This window comes from Giraffa tippelskirchi, chromosome X (assembly GCF_054371585.1).
Source record: "Giraffa tippelskirchi isolate mGirTip1 chromosome X, T2T-mGirTip1v1.2.pri, whole genome shotgun sequence".
NCBI lineage: Eukaryota > Metazoa > Chordata > Mammalia > Artiodactyla > Giraffidae > Giraffa > Giraffa tippelskirchi.
In genome coordinates, this window is record NC_137289.1 from 125,110,608 (window position 1) to 125,127,755 (window position 17,148).

A 17,148-nucleotide genomic window follows, 5' to 3' on the forward strand; every position below is an offset into this window, starting at 1 on the left:
GAATTCATCATTCTAGGAAAATGCTTGGGCACTGAATGGTTCCAAACACTTTTCATGTAAAAAAAAAAAAAAAAAAAAAGACACTGTATAGAGAATAGTTTATGAAGAGAACTAAAGAATTTTGGTGTTGCTCCAGAATTGCAAGCTTTAAGACAGTAGGCATTGCTGGATGATAGCAGCCATGTCAGCACCTCTGACTATAGGACCATATCAGGATATCCTGGCTCCCATTCCAGAATATTTGGGTGTTTAATCCATGGACCAAAGACAAGAACAGAAACACAAAGAGATCTTGTCTAAAAGTAGCTTTCAGTTCGTGTGGAGTATTAACAGGACAAAGTTAGGTTTATATTGATAATTTGTCCAGGAATAAGTGAATGTCAGACACAGTTAAGAATTTAGCTTTGGAATTAGACTGACCTGAGTTTGAATCTTAGCTCCACCAATCCCTGACTGTGTGAATTTTTACCAAGTCTCAGTTCACTCATTAGTAAAATAAGGATAATAAAGGTATGAATTTGACCTTTGCTGACAATGTTTTGAGATTCCCGTCAGTATGTTCTGATCTTCTCTTCAAGCATCTTTACTCTTTGGTCATTTCAAGGTTCTTTGAAATTATGAACAGCAGCTCATATTCACCAAAGAATATGGAGAACCATTGACTCAAAGGAACTTTTTAGTGGGATATTTGATGAGCTTCTGATGTAATTTCTTATGCTTCAAATATAAGAGTGGGTTTTAAGACACTATGAAACTGTATTACAAAGCTCTATTTCATAGAGTTGAGCACAACCAAAATCAACCTGATGAGAACAAAACATATTTTTTTACTATTGTAGGGATTCCCTTGTGGCTCGGCTGGTAAAGAATCCAACTGTGTGTGGGAGACCTGGGTTCAATCCCTGGGTTGGGAAGATTCCCTGGAGAAGGGAATGGCTACCCACTCCAGTATTCTGGCCTGGAGAATCCCATGGACTGTATAGTCCATGGGGTCACAAAGAGTCGGAAATGACTGAGCAACTTTCACTATCGAATATAAGGAATGTTTAATACATGGCTAGAAATGGGATTTGTAAAGTTTTACGTACATACAAACACACACTTTATTTATATATATATATATATACATTTTGATACATATAATTATTATGGAATATGAGCATGAGAATAATTGGAAATTTCTTCTGGGCTGGAATAATTTCAACATAAGAATTGGGATGGTGAGGGAGGTGGGAGGGGGTTTCTGGAAGGGGAAAACATGTACACCCATGGTGGATTCATGTCAATGTATGGCAAAACAAATACAATATTGTAAAGTTAAAAAATAGATAAATAAACTAATTTACAATTAAAAAAATAAAAATAAAATAAATCCATCGTGAACATCAAAAAAAAAAAAAAAGAATTGAGCCCTTATCCTAAAAATATATATTTGAAACTTACTTATTTTTTTTAAATTTAATAGTTTTACTATCCTACAGTCTTGGTCCCTGTACATAAGAGTTATATAAGATCTCACTATTTTCATAGTGATTAACATGTCAGCATATTTTAAAACAATATCTGTACCTTTATTTTTATTATTTTCATATTTAAAATCCAGTCTGGCAACTCCAGAAAAACAAAATTATATATGATCATCTATAATAAAAGTCACATTGAATTTTTCTTGATTCATTTGGTTAGTGAAGTACATTATACAGTTTAATTAGTAATTAATTATATGGTTACTAACTCACATTTTATTGAGAAACCAGGAATTTACAATTATTAGTCTTATATTTGTAATGAGCTCTTTACTTACTTTCTGCTCTTATATTTTTTGGCATAGTGCCACAATTAATTAGTATCATAATGTAAACAGGCTATAAAGTGGGCATCTGGGTGCTTATTTGTCTAGATGTGTAGCAAGTGATACTTTAATTATAATTTGAGTCTAATTGTTGTCAAATAAAATTTTAATTTCTCAGTCTAGAAATTAAAATATATAAGTGAACAATTCAATATAAGAATATAATATAGTTTAAGACCAAATAATTGAAATCACCATATGACTTCAGAAGTTTTATTTAACAAAAGTTATAACAATGTTTTAATTAATATTAACATTACATTTTTATTATTTATTTCTATCACAAAATATAAGGCACATTTAAGAAAAGTATTATTTCATTAAATATCAGATATTAACATTAATGTATAAATATTGCCTGTGCATGAGCATTTGTAGGGAATCCATAATGGATCTGCAGATTTGGGGTTATTTTATACTGATAATATCCTTCTCTTATTGGTATTTTATTTTATACCTATAATATCCTTACGAACAAAGCTAGTGGAGGTGATAGAATCTCAGGTGAGTTATTACAAATCCTAAAAGATGATGCTATGAAAGTGCTGCACTCAATATGCCAGCAAATTTGGAAAACTTAGCAGTGGCCACAGGACTGGACAAGGTCAGTTTTCATTTCAATCCCAAAGAAAGGCAATGCCAAAAATCTTCAAATTACTGCATAATTGCACTCATCTCACATGCCAGCAAAATAATGTTCAAAATTCTCCAAACTAGGCTTCAACAGTACATGAATCAAGAACTTCAAGATATTCAAGCTGGATTTAGAAAAGGCAGAGGAACCAGAGGTCAAATTGCCAGCATCTGTTGGATCATAGGGGCTTCCCTAATAGCTCAGTTGGTAAAGAATCTGCCTGCAATGCAGGAAACCCTGGTTTAATTCCTGGGTCGGGAAGATCTGCTGGAGAAGGGATAGGCTACCCACTCAAGAATTCTTGGGCTTCCCTTGTGGCTCAGCTGGTAAAGAGTCTGCCTGCAATGTGAGAGACCTGGATTTCATCCCTGGGTTCGGGACATCCCTGGGAGAAGGGAAAGGCTACACATTCCAGTGTTCTGGCCTGGAGAAATCCATGGACTGATAGTCCGTGGGATGCCAAACAGTCGTACATAACTGAACAACTTTCACTTTACCTGAAAAAGTAAAAGTTTGATCACAGAGAAAGCAAGAGAATTACAGAAAAACATCTACTTCTGCTTTATTGACTATACTAAAGCCTTTGACGGTGTGGATCACAACAAACTGTGGAAAATACTTCAAGAGATGGGAATACCAGACCACCTGACTAGCCTCCTGAGAAATCTATATGCAGGTCAAGAAGCAACAGTTAGAACTGAGCATGGAACAATGGACTGATTCCAAATTGGGAAAGGAGTAAGACAAGGCTGTATATTGTCGCCCTACTTGTTTAACTTATATGCATAGTACATTGTGCAAAATGCTGGGCTTGATGAATCACAAGTTGGAATCAAGATTGCCAGGAGAAATTCCCATAACCTCAGATATTCAGATGATACCACCCTTATGACAGAAAGCAAAGAGGAAGTAAAGAGCCTATTGATGAAAGTGAAAGAGGAGAATGAAAAAGGTGGCTTAAAACTCAACATTGAAAAACAAGAAAATCATGTAATCTGGTCCCAACACTTCATGGCAAATTGATGGGGAAACAATGGAAATAGTGACAGACTTTATTTTCTTGGGCTCCAAAATCACTGCAGATGGTGACTGCAGCCATGAAATCAAAATACACTTGCTCCATGGAAGAAAAGCTAGACAGCTATTAAAATGAAGAGACATTACTTTGCCGACAAAAGTCCGTCTTGTCAAAGCTATGGTTTCTCCAGTAGTCATGTATGGATGTGAGAGTTAGACCATAAAGAAAGCTGAGCACTGAAGAATTGATGCTTGAACTGTGGTGTTGGAGAAGACTCTTGAGAATCCCTTGGGCTGCAAGGAGATCCAACCAGTCCGTCCTAAAGGAGATCAGTCCTGGGTGTTCATTGGAAGGACTGATGATGAAGCTGAAACTCCAATACTTTGGCCACCTGATGCGAAGAACTGATTCCTTAGAAAAGACCCTGCTGCTGGGCAAGATTGAAGGCAGGAGAAGAAGGGGGTGACAGAGGATGAGATAGTTGGATGGCATCACCGACCCGATGGACATGAATTTGAGCAAGCTTCAGGAGTTTGTTATGGACAGGGAAGCCTGGCGTGCGGCAGTCCATGGGATTGCAACGAGTCAGACATGACTGAGCAACTGAAACGAACTGAATATCCTTCTCTAACTTCTTCAAAGCATAATTGTTTCATTTTCCTTGCCATCATTGTCCCTGCAATGAAACAGTTGAAATAATTAATATAACATCTTTCTTGTCATAAAATCCACAAATCATTGTGGTGATGATTATGGAAGTGAAAGATTATAAAACATTTGCCCTTAAATTAATATCTTCATATTTGCAAGCTTGGCAGTTTTCTTCTTCTGTCTCTGACCTGCACGCTGAAAACCTGCCAGAACTGATCATTCTTTGACTTTTCATTCATTCAACAAATAGTATTGTGATCCTGCTATGATTCTAATACTGTGTTGAAAGACTAGAAGTATACAGCTGAATAAAATATGGGCCCTGATCTCAAAAATTTTAGAGAAGGAAGAATGATCAACTCTATTTTAATGCAGAGTGATGAGTCCTTGGGGTGGAGTCTGTATTGGGAGCAGTGGGCATACAGTGGAGGAGGGAGTGGGGTTCACCTAACCCAAACTGAGGGCCACTGTCAGGAAAGAACAGGAAAGATCTTGAACTGAATTCTAAAAAAATAAGAGAGATTAATCAGATAACCAAAAGATTAGCAAAGAAGCACTGTTACATATTAAGAACAAAAGCATGAGCAAACTTATCCATTATCTTACTGGCTTCGTGTTAAGAGCAAGTCATTAAGTTAACATTAAGATTTTCTGCATCCCCAGAATCTGCCATCATATCTGGACCAGTATACAATAACTGAAACATTTAATGACTATGTTTTTTGCAGTCACTGTCACTACTCTATACTCTATTTTCAGAGAGCAATTCCAGGCACATGCTGAAGTATTTTAATGTAAAATAGTATGATGTATGAATTTTTCTTTGACAAACCTACAAAAAACTTATATATATATAAGCAGTAGGAGAAGGTGAAACAAGATTGGAAAAATACTGATAATTACTGAAGTTGGGTGACAGATACATGGGGGTCATCATTTTATTATTTTTATCTTTACATATCTTTGAAATGTTCATCATATAAAACAAAGCTATAGAGTACAACTTATTTTATTTCTTTGCCATTGATTTTTAAACTTGGCTCAACAATTAAATTTACGTTAGCTGAGGGGATCTACAAAAAATCAATCAAATACTCCGATTTAGTTGGTCTAGAGTGAAGCCTGCCTAAATATAGCTAAATTGTGTGTGCATGTGTGTTTTGTGTGAAATTAGCTCCCTAGTTGGTTCTCTAGTGCATAGAAAAAGTTAACAAGTTCTGGATCTGCAATTTCAACACCTGCGATTAGGTGGTGTTAATTATGAGCCATAATTTGACTTGTATAGTATTAACAGAACTAGATCCCTCATATTATGATTTTCTGTGAGTCCTTTCTATGACTTGTTTTCAAAAAACAAAATAGTATATAAACTAATATATTCAAAGAATAAGCAAAATTAATGAATTAAGGTGTAGGCACTGGTAAGAACCTTCTTTCTCTTACACATGGAGCTAGACTAATGTTTAAATTCACTCCATGGTGCACTACAGATGGCTCATAGTGGCTTGCTAGAGCCAATCATTAAACTTTTAGAAATTTTTGGACCATTGTTAAACATAACTGTCACTGAAAATTAAATTATATTAACATACATTAAATTATATTACAAACAAAGGAAATAGATGCTCAAATCTCACCATTGCCTAACTATTTTACTACCTTTTACTTTAATCTGTGATTTTGATACCATTTATGTCTATTGTATCTGAATGGTGGAATGACTATATAATGGTACACTACCAGCTCCATGTTCACTGATGCCATGATGATAGCTTGAAATTAAATTTAATGGGTAACTATACTCAGCACTCTGTAATGGCCTATATGAGAGAAGAATTTAAAAAAAGAATGAATATGTATGTGTGTATATATACATCCAGTATATATCCAGTATGTGTGTGTATACATTCCAGTCTTACTTTTTCCTTAGTCTCCTCCAGAAACTGAAAGTCGCTCAGTCATGTCTGACTCTTTGTGACAGTATGGACTATAGAGTCCATGGAATTCTCCAGGCCAGAATACTGGAGTGGGTAGCCTTTTCCTTCTCCAGGGGATCTTCCTGACCCAGGGATCGAACCCAGGTCTCCCACATTGCAGGCAGATTCTTTACCAGCTGAGCCACAAGGGAAGCATAACTAATTTACTTTGTTATATACTTGAAAGTAAGACAACATTGTAAACAACTCTATTCCTATAAAAATTTGTGTGTGTGTGTATATATATATATATATATATAGGGAGTATTCAAATAAATCCCCACCCACTTCCAGGAGAGCTGTTAGACATTTACCAGCACACCACTGACTTGACAGCTTATGATTTTTCCCCTAGCTGTAAGATCTTGACCAATAAAGACATACCTTGTGTTTTTAATACTTGCTTTTATTTATCAGTTTGTAGTGTCATATGTGAAACCAGCTTCTGGACTAATTAGCTTTCATTGGCATTTAATCAACAAATGCTTGCCAGAGTTTCATCCACCTGAGTATTTATTTGGGGATTTTCATATTTATACTCTAAAGAGAGAGAAAGTATTTTTTTTTTTCACTCTTTATTTTCATTCTTACCTAAAGATCATATAATTTCATCCCATGTGTGTTTCTTTGGTTAACTAAAATCCTACTTAGTTAGTTTTCATAATATATGTATCCCTTTCTGGCTAAATTCAACAATTTAAAATCCCTGCTGTTGTCTAAGAATAGTTTCAAGGTTACAGATTAGCATAAATAAATTTTGAAAAAAAAAAGATATTGTGTCATAACACCTCAAAATGTTGATCTATGTTTACTTTATGATTTTTAAAGTGTAGAAAATGAAGCTTAAAGATAAAAAGGTAAAAGTTTGCCCAAGATTCCATTGTTAGTTGGCAGCAATGCGATGATTATCATCCAAGTATTGCGATTCATTTTCTGCTTTCATTTCTAACAGGACTATTTGTTTTCAGGAATATTTATGTTTTTGCCTATCTATTCCATACCAGAAAGGAATATCACAACAAAAATTCTTTTCTTGCAATTCCATCTTCACCTCAGGGATACATAACAATTTTATGTGTGTGTGTGTGTGTGTTTGCACATTTACACATATTATACCTATCCCAGTATTTTAACTAAATAAGATTGCTATTCTTTGCTATGAGATAATCTGACCCCCAAGAAACAACATGAATAATCAGATCCTAGCATCCTGAGGCAAATTTAGCCAAGATGTTTCATGAGATGTTACAGGGTGCATAAGTGCATGTTTTATGTTTGTTTATTTATTTGGGGGAAAAAGACAGCACAAAGAGTAATAAATAAAATAGGTAACATACTCTCTGTATTAGATAAATGATGCTATTTCCCTTTTAGAGCTTCCATTTTTTAAAGAAAGCAAAAAGATACATACTGACGTATTATGAAGTTAAATGTTAAAAGATCATAAGAGAATCATGTTAAAAGTGATATCTCTGGATATAAAGCACGTGCAGGATAACCACGTCAGCCTTATTTCTAGCATGAGTGTTGTATATAGCAAGGCCTTTGAAGTTTGAGGGAAGGGGTGATAATGAGCCTGGTACTTACCTTGTGGTTGAGACTGATCCTTCTGAGTTGATTATCGTGCAACTTTAGATGTTAGCCTTACAGAACTGTGGACCCCCAGAGTGCTGTGGCATGTCACCTAAGTCACATTATCAGATTTTTTCCCAAGAGAACTGGATTTAATATGGAATTGAAGTAATATGTAGCCAATCTAGTGAATTGAAAGTCGCTCAGTCGTTTCCAACTCTTTGTGACTCCATGGACTATACAATGCATGGAATTCTCCAGGCCAGAATACTAGTGTGGGTAGCCATTCCCTTCTCCAGGGGATCTTCTCAACCCAGGGATCGAACCCAGGTCTCCCACATGGCAGGTGGATTCTTTACCAGCTGAGCCACCAGGGAAGCCCAAGAATACTGGAGTGGGTAGCCTATCCCTTCTCCAGGGGATCTTCCCAACCCAGGAATTGAACCAGGGTCTCCTACATTGCAGGCGGATTCTTTACCAACTGAGCTACCAGGGAAGCTCTGGCCAGTCTAACTAAGTACATTTATCAAAGAAGTTTAGTTAGCATTCAAGTCAGGAAAGGAAGTCCATTTTATGGATTAGAAAATAGCCTGAATGATCTTAGGTCTCTCTGAAAGGGGCATGGTGGTGTATCTACTTCTAGTGATCTGTATAAAACAGGCTCTTTTGAGATACACCTGTCTCACAACAGAGTTTCCACTGAAAGCTATAATGTATTGGTGCATGTATTAGGCAAATGTGTTATGAAAGAGCCCACATTATGTTGGAGTCTATTGTAAAGAAACAGTGCAAAACCATCATTAGAGATTTCTGATCTGAGTGGCATTCTCATCCAGTCCAAAAATATAACAAAGAAAAAATGTGACCTCAAAAGGATACATTTTATACAGTTAGCACAGAAAATGCACATGTCCACAGAAACAGAAATGTAAATCAGCAAATGGGGCAAAAGTCACTGCCAGGCTTATCTTTGAAGCACAAAACAACAGTGGCAACCAGGCATTGGGATGGTCTGGGGTCACTGGGACTAAAATTGCTTCAAACAAGGTGTGGAATTGGAGACATGTTTGTTGTTCACAGGCAAAGTCTGGTTGGTGGCTCTGTTCCTGAAAGAAACCTGGGCAGGGAAGGGGGTTGCTGTGTTAGGCTACAGCCTGGGGCTATAGCTTACAAAAAGCTATGGGCCAAAAGAGGCCTAAGAGTAATGACAGAGTGGTGTCAAGGCTGTTCTCTCGCTTAATGAATGGATTGGAATTAGCCCCAATCACATTGCAGCATGGGAACTTTCAACCTCAGAAAGGCTGCATGGAGCACAGAGGGTGAGGTTGAGGCAACTACAAGATACTACCTTGGAACAGATGAGGAAAGAGAATTGGGTACAGGCTTCACCATGGACCTCCAGTGAAAAGGGACAGTTGACATGAATAATATGCACCATTATTATTTTTGTTCCGTCTATTTACTGAGTGAAGTATGAATGTGATTATCCCAGCAGTCCAATCTGTGCTGCTTAAGGTAAGGGATCATGCTCAATATTTATAGTTTGGACTGGGTTTTGCTTGAGCACAAAATAGGCTGTAGTGATTTTCCCTGTGATGAATCATGCTATCCGTTTACAAACATATTTTTAAACAATCTGATGAAATAGAAGATGTAAAATTGCAAAAAAAAAAAAAAAAAAAACTGAGTTGAAAACATGCATTTATTTCGTCTCCAAATTCTTCTGAGATCATCCTAAAGGAATTTTAAAAAAAAGCAGTTGCAAAATCGCAAAGAAAGAGGAGACATCTGCAAAGGCGTATCAAGTCTGTAAAGAAGGAAATTAAGACAAGGATTCCAGATTGTTCTGTGGGACCAAAGAAAGACTCCTGAATTGAAGGCATTATGTATTTTATAGGGTGGTGATAGTCTTGAGTGGGGCTCGAAATAAACGGTTTGTTTTGAAGCCCCTGAAAGGAGCAAGTAAGTAGATGTCAGGTCTCCAGCTCAGGAGCAGACAGTCACTAATCCTAACCCATCCTATCAGACATGAGCAAGTAGGGTGCTTTCTGGTGAGGCTGAAAGAGGAAAAACTCTCAACATGTACACAATAGGATCAGTTGATGGAAGGAGTGAACCATTACACTGAACGTAGGGGATTAAGTTAAGGTCAATATATTTAATGGTAAGACTACCAGACTCTCCTCTCCCTCCTGGCTATTAGGTTTCTATGTGCTGAGCAGAATATTATAAATTTTTCTTCAGAGAACCTGGTCATCATAAGACAAAAGATCTACAGCTAAGAATATATTATGATCCACAATGAAATAACAGAATCCTTACCTGGTGACCCTATATTGAAGCCTCCCCCACATATTCACAGAGGGCTTCCAGTAAACATTTAAGTACCTCAATTTTAAGAGATAACCAAGGATTTACAGATATTGAAAGCCTCTGACAACAACAGCAAAAGACTGAAACAAACATAAAAAACAAGCAGTCATATTAGCAAAAAAAAAGAACAATAACAATATAAATAAATCAAGAAACTCTGAAGAGATAGATATAAATACAGATCTTAAGAAAACTTGTTAAACATAACTACAGTTATTACCTCAGGGTGAGATTAGTTCCTGCATTTATACTATAAAAATGTATAAGAGAATATAGAAAAATATCTCAGAGAAAGAATAATAATAATTTATTATTATGTGATTTCTATTTAAATTAAAATTTTAATAGCAGTTTCAAAGCAGTGGAAATATTTTATATGATACTATAATGGTGGATACATGTCATATTTGTCCAAATGCATGGAATATACCACATCAAGAGTGAACACTAAACTGTGGACTTGGAGTGAGTAGTGTCAGTATAAGTTCATCAATTGTCACAGATATAATACTCTGATACTTGATCTTTATAATGGGAGAAGCTCTGTGTTGGCAAGGGAAGATAGAGGGTATAGGGTAATTCATTGTACTTTCTGCTCAATTTTGCCATGAATATAAAACTGCCCTAAAAAATAAAGTCATGCTTAAATAAATAGCAGAAATAAAAGTTCAACAAAAGAGGTAAAAGATAAATTTGAAGAACTCTTCAGTAAAATAATATAAACACACAAAGAAATGTAAAATGAGAAAGAAAATACCAGAATCAGAGGATGATATTAAGCCAGTTGTTTTTAACTAGAGGTGATTTTGCTCTCCAGAAAACAATTGTCAATGTCTGGAGATAATGTTGTTTATTATACATCAGGGAGGGGATGGTACTTGCATGTTATAAACGTGAACTGGAAGGATGTTACTGGATCTTCTGCAACACACAGTACAGCCACAAACAGCAATAATTTTCAAACCAAAATATCGGGTTTTGTTGAAAAACCTTCATCTAGGTAGTCAAATAGCCAAATAATCAAAATTACAGACAAAATCAGAATGGAAACTATGGAGAGGAAATTATCAAAGATGTGACAAATGTTTTTAGAAATGAAGAAAATGAGTTTCCAGATTTAAAGGGCATACGGAATACCCAAGATTACAATAAAAGTCCACACGGCTTATCATCATGGAATTTCAAAACAAGAAGGATAAAGAGAAATTCAAGGGTCAAAAACCAGAATGGCTTTAGACTTTTCAATAACAACAGCGGAGACTAGGAGAAAATGGAGTGTTGTCTTTAAAAAAAATGAGGTATAATTGACTTACAGTGTTTCAAGTATACAGCAAAGTGACTTATATATATATGTGTGTGTGTGTGTGTGTGCGCGCGCACGCGTGCGTGCGTACGTGTGTAAGTAGATTGGTAGATCCTTGTTGTTTATCTATTTTATCTATAGTAATTTATATCTGTTAATCCCAAATTTACCCTTCCCTCTCTTTCCCCTTTGTTAATCATAAATTTGTTTTCTCTCTGTGAGTCTATTTCTGTTTTGTAAATAAGTTCATTTGTATCATTTTTTTTTTTTTAGATTCCACATAGAAATGGTATCATATGTTATTTATCTTTCTTTCTCTGCTTCACTTACTTCACTTAGTATGATAATCTTTAGGTCCTTCCATGCTGATTCTCAGTCATGTCTGTCTCTCTGCAACCCCATGGACTGCAGCACACCAGGCTTTCCTGTACTTCACTATCTCCTGGAGTTTGCTCAAACTAATGTACATTGAGTAGGTTATGACTTGAATTAGCCATAATGTAAAGAGAATGCAACTATAATAATTAATATTTACAAAAATAATAAACCCTATGCTTCCTACCTTCTTTAATCCACCAATGTATAGTCTTTGTGACACATTTGAGTTATTTGGGAGAGTTTGTAAAAATCCCATTGCTCACATAGAAAACCAAAATTTCTATGAATCTTCTAAGTATACTTAATGATATGCAGAGTGATGTATTTAGGGTGAACTATATTTGTGATTGTAATTGCTTTGAAGTGCATCAAAGTATATGGATGGATAATGGGATGAATGGATGGATAAATAAGTGATAAAACAGTATAGTTAAATGTTCATGGTAAACTGTAGGTAATTTGAGTAAAAAATTAAATATTGAAACTACAGTATGATCCATCATTCCACCTTCTGGGTATAAATCCAAAGACCTGAAAATAGGATACCAAAGACATAACTCTACTCCTGTGTCCCACTCCAGCATTCTTCACAATAGCCAAGATATGGAAACGACCCAAATGCCCCTTAATATATGTTTATGTGTATGCTCAGCCATGTCAGACTCTTTGTGACCCCATGGACTATAGCCTGCAAGGCTCCTCTGTCCATGGGATTCTCCAGGCAAGAATACTGGAGTGGGTTGTCATTTCCTTCCCCAAGTGATCTTCCCTACTCAGGGATCGAACACATGTCTCTTGTGTCTAAGGCATTGCAGGTGGGTTCTTTACCAGCCGAGCCACCAGAGAAGCCCCTCAATGGTAGTCTAGTTAGAGAAGATGTAACACACACACTACATACATACACATACACACACACACACAAAGGAATGCTATTTATCCATGAGAAAGAAGGGAATACTTCCATTTGTAACAACACAGATGGAACTTGAGGTTTTTATACTAAGTGAAATAAGCCAGACAGAGAAAGACAAATGCTGCATGGTATCCCTTATGTATGTAATATAATAAAAGTGAAAGTGAAAGTGAAGTCGTGTCCGACTCTTTGCGACCCCATGGACTGTAGCCTACCAGGCTTCTCCATCCATGGGATTTTCCAGGCAAGAATACTGGAGTGAGTTGCCATTTCCTTAAATAAATAAGTCAAAGTCATAGAAACAGAGTGTTAAAAAGTGATTTCCTGGAGCTGAGGTATGGCAACACAGAGAGTTTAGATAAAGGGTGTAGACTTTTAGCTACAAGATGAATAAGATTGAGGATCAAATGTACAACACGGTAACTGTAGTTGTTAACAGTGTATGGAATAATTGAAATTTGCTAAGAAAGTAATATTTAAAGCTTCTCACCAAAAAAAACCCCACAAAATATATTAACTATATAAAGTTATGGATGTAACTATATAAAGTTAATTGAGTAGATGCAGGGGATCCTTTTCCAATGAACAAACAAAAACTCTGATTGGAATTCAGCTTTTGCTATGGTCTCCTTCTGTGTATGATACATTTGCACATGTTTAAAACAAAAAGACAATTGATAAGAATGACTCACCTCTCTTTTCCTGACCCAACATAATTAACCCTCTTCCTGAAGGACAAAATTTAGGAGTCACTCTTAGTGTAGGGCAGCTATAGACAAGTAATGTGTTTGCTTCCTTGTGGACATATATGTCTTCAGCATGGCTGACCCTGTTGGCTGGTTGCTGGGCCAGCCAATTTTGCTGTGACACATGTCCTTAGCCTGTGAGAAACATGAAACCGCCAAACGAATAGTCATAGCATTAGTGGGAAATCTGGACTATATTTTACATATATGCAAAATTTTGACAGAAAATAGAGCCAGAGAAATCATATCAGGATCTATATAGAAAATATTCTGTGTGTTCTTTCTCCAAGGATTTTGTCATTTATTGTGTTACATAAATCTAAAATTATTTACTAATTTTGTTTCATGTGCTCTTTTGCAATAAAAATTTTAGAAATATTGACCCCCCACCCCAAAAAGTTTAGGTCACAGTACATTCATGAATCTTTATAATCTTGATCCAGTTCCTTTTGCCCACCTGTCATTTAGCCATTTCCTCCGTGCCAGTGGTCCCTAAACTAGCAGCATCAGTATCACCTGGGAACTCGTTAGAAACAAAAATTCTCAGGCCTATGATATTAGGAACTCTGAAGGTAAAGCTTGGCAGTCTGTGTTTTAACAAGTCCTCCAGTCAGTTGATGGTACTTTTAAAACCACTTGTTTAAGCCTTCGCACATGCTGGCTCTTCTTCATATAATGCCCATCCTTCTTTCTCTGAGATGCCTCTGCTCACCAGTCTAGACCCCAATCTACTGTGACTTACTCCCTTTTACTCTCATACTTTGGAGAAGGAAATGGCAACCCATACCAGTATTCTTGCCTGGAAAATTCCATGGACAGAGGAGCCTGGCAGGCTACAGTCCATGTGGTCACAAAAGAGTTGGACAGGACTTAGTAGCTAAACAACTCCTATAATTCTTTAGGGTAGAATTTTCCTCTATACTGCCATTATCTTTTGTCTTCATTTGAATTCCCCCAAAAGCTGATGCTCAGGAAAGAACTCCAGTACAAACAGGGAGGGAAGTACATGGAACCTCTTAGGGAAGCAAGACAGGAAATGGGAGGGAGCCAGTAGAAAGGGGCATTTTCAACCCAGTTAAGACTTTGGGTATCCAGAGCTTAATCCTTGTGAGGAATATTTGAGAGGTGGTATAAAAGATATACCTTAGAGTTATCCCACTCGAGGGTGCCAAATGAGCTGGGGCATTTGTACATCAGTTCCCATGAATCATTGCTGGAGAGCTCCTTCCAGGGGTGTTTATTCCAGAGCGGTTTTGGCATGCTGTAGGTCGACATAATCGACTTCTGCAGCCAGAGCGAGTCTTCAGATAGAGAAATCTAAGTGTGGGCATTTTAAAGTTGAGCCACTGTAATACTTTGAAATGGAAAGGCAAGGGGAATGTGCACAGGGGAACACTGTATATGTTACGGTGTTGGTACATGTCCTCATTACAACAGCCAATACACACATTAAATTGGGGGTTTCTCATTGGCAGGATAGTATCTTTTTCATCTTTAATACCTCCTGAATTGAACACTGACAACCCCATTATTAAGCACTGAGTAAATGTTTATTAAAGGAATGAATTCATGGTTAAGTAAAACATGCAAATACTATACTTCATGCACATTTATAAAGTATATAAAATATTTTATTTATAGTATATGAGATATTTTATTTCTTTGAAGTTCTATTTCTTTACACACTGTATCATTTTTTTTAATTGCTTCTATTCTTTTGTCTTCCTGTACAAGCTGTATTTGCTTGAAAGCATAGCCTACACTGATGTTAATCAAACTTCAGATGAAACACCTAAAATGATAGAAAAGAATCTGCTCTAATTAAATAATAAAGTAACCCCTACAGGTTTAGACATGTGCCTTCAGGTGTAGGAAAGAAAAAATTTAATGAATATAGTAGTTTTATGCCAAGAATATTTCCCTCATGCACTTGTGCTTTAATAAGATGGAATGTGAAATAGCAAAAGGAGTTTGATTGTTATGATGATATTTATTCATAAGCTAGTCAGATATGATGAAAGTTTCCTTGAGTTATACTTGCTCGAGTTGGGTCAGATGTTAGCTCAGTGAATTTGAAACAAACGTGTCTTACCTATATGATGTTATGCTGGAACTGGTCTGCTCCCAAAGGACGTCCATCCTTGGGAGTAGGTGTGGAAGTATCCTCCAAATGTTTTTGGGACCAATGGACTCAACTAAAATGAGCATCACGGTCATACTCCTATTAATGGACCCCTGGCAGATTTATTTGTCACGTGTTTGTCATGTGTTTGTATACACAAAATATATATGTGTCTGTATATGTGCATGCATATGAGTATACCTATACGTATATACACACTTACACATGCACGGGGCTTCCCTGGTGGCTCAGATGCTAAAGAATCCACCTGCCAATGCAGGAGATGCAAGAGACATGGGTTTGTTCCCTGGGTCGGGAAGATTCCCTGGAGGAGGGCGTGGCAACCCACTCCAGTATTCTTGCCTGGAAAATCCCATGGACAGAGGAGCCTGGTGGGCTACAGTCCATGGGGTTACAAAGAGTCGGACACAACTGAGTGACTAAACATGCACACGTGCACACACGTACACATACATAGCCAGAAATCTGCCTTGACATTGATGACTGCTTTTCTAGCTTTATAAGCCCTTTGGACACTTTCCCTTTGACTTATGGATACAATTCACAGCAAAAAAAGATCATGGTTCTTATTTTCTTTACTACTTACCACCTTTGATAGCACAGATATTTTCTCCTTACTATTTCTAATTGAAATGTTAGTCTGGTTTATTTTTAGCATCAATTCTCTGTTAACTTCATTTGGCTCTTCCAACTTTGTTTTTTTTTTTTCCTATCATACTATGTCTGCATGTTTGAAAAGCAACTTACAGTAGTAAAATGGGAGTATATTTTCTTTCTTTGGAAAATTATTTTAGAATAAATTGACAAGTATGCCACTATTATTTTTTTAATTTATGCATTCTTTGAGATTGGTTCCAGGAAACTGAAATATAGTAAATATTATGAAAAATAATAGCTTGTATATGTTTATTAATATGGTAGATGATAACTGTTATGTGTATGAGGGGGGGCTCTTGTTAATTATAACTACTTTACTAAGAAAAACAGTCTTGTGGGAGGTAATAGTCCCAGTGAAACTGTGTAAGAGAGAAAACAGAATTTATCTTGTAGAATCAAGCTAAGTGAAAAGTTAATTGTTTCAATTTTATTTTATATGTATATTATTGTGTTCTCATACCAAATGTATTCTAAGATATACAGTGTCATAATATTTATTTTTATTCATGGTTGAAAGAAAGGAGTGCCCCTATTAAAAAGAGGCAGTTTCATAAGCTGATCTCAAGTGGAGTATTTTGATTTGGTGAAAACAGCCTATGGAGGAAATGAATATTTTGGCAGCCTAAGAAGCAAAACGTCATATTTTTCTGTTTGGATCCCTCCCTGAATATTTGAAATTTGTATTTTAATACTTTTGAGAAGGTAATGACACCTAAATATATTATTATTCGCCTTGTAGATCACAATATGTTCACTTCCCCCCCTTTCATTCTCCCTTGGCAGAAAACAATCAAAGTTAGTTTTATAGCCAAATCAGATATACTGTCTTTCCCTCATTCAGAAAGAAACCAGGAAAGACATATGACTGCATCTGCTATAATAGTTTAGGCTTTCTCCATTACAACAGCCATAAAATCATTTTACACATAGTG

General features: G+C 36.3%; 1 protein-coding gene across 3 annotated transcripts in view; it reads left to right on the forward strand.

The window, feature by feature from the left end:
• DMD (dystrophin) overlaps window positions 1-17,148 on the forward strand; it is a 2,147,259-nt gene that overhangs the window by 974,095 nt on the left and 1,156,016 nt on the right. The window lies entirely within an intron of this gene.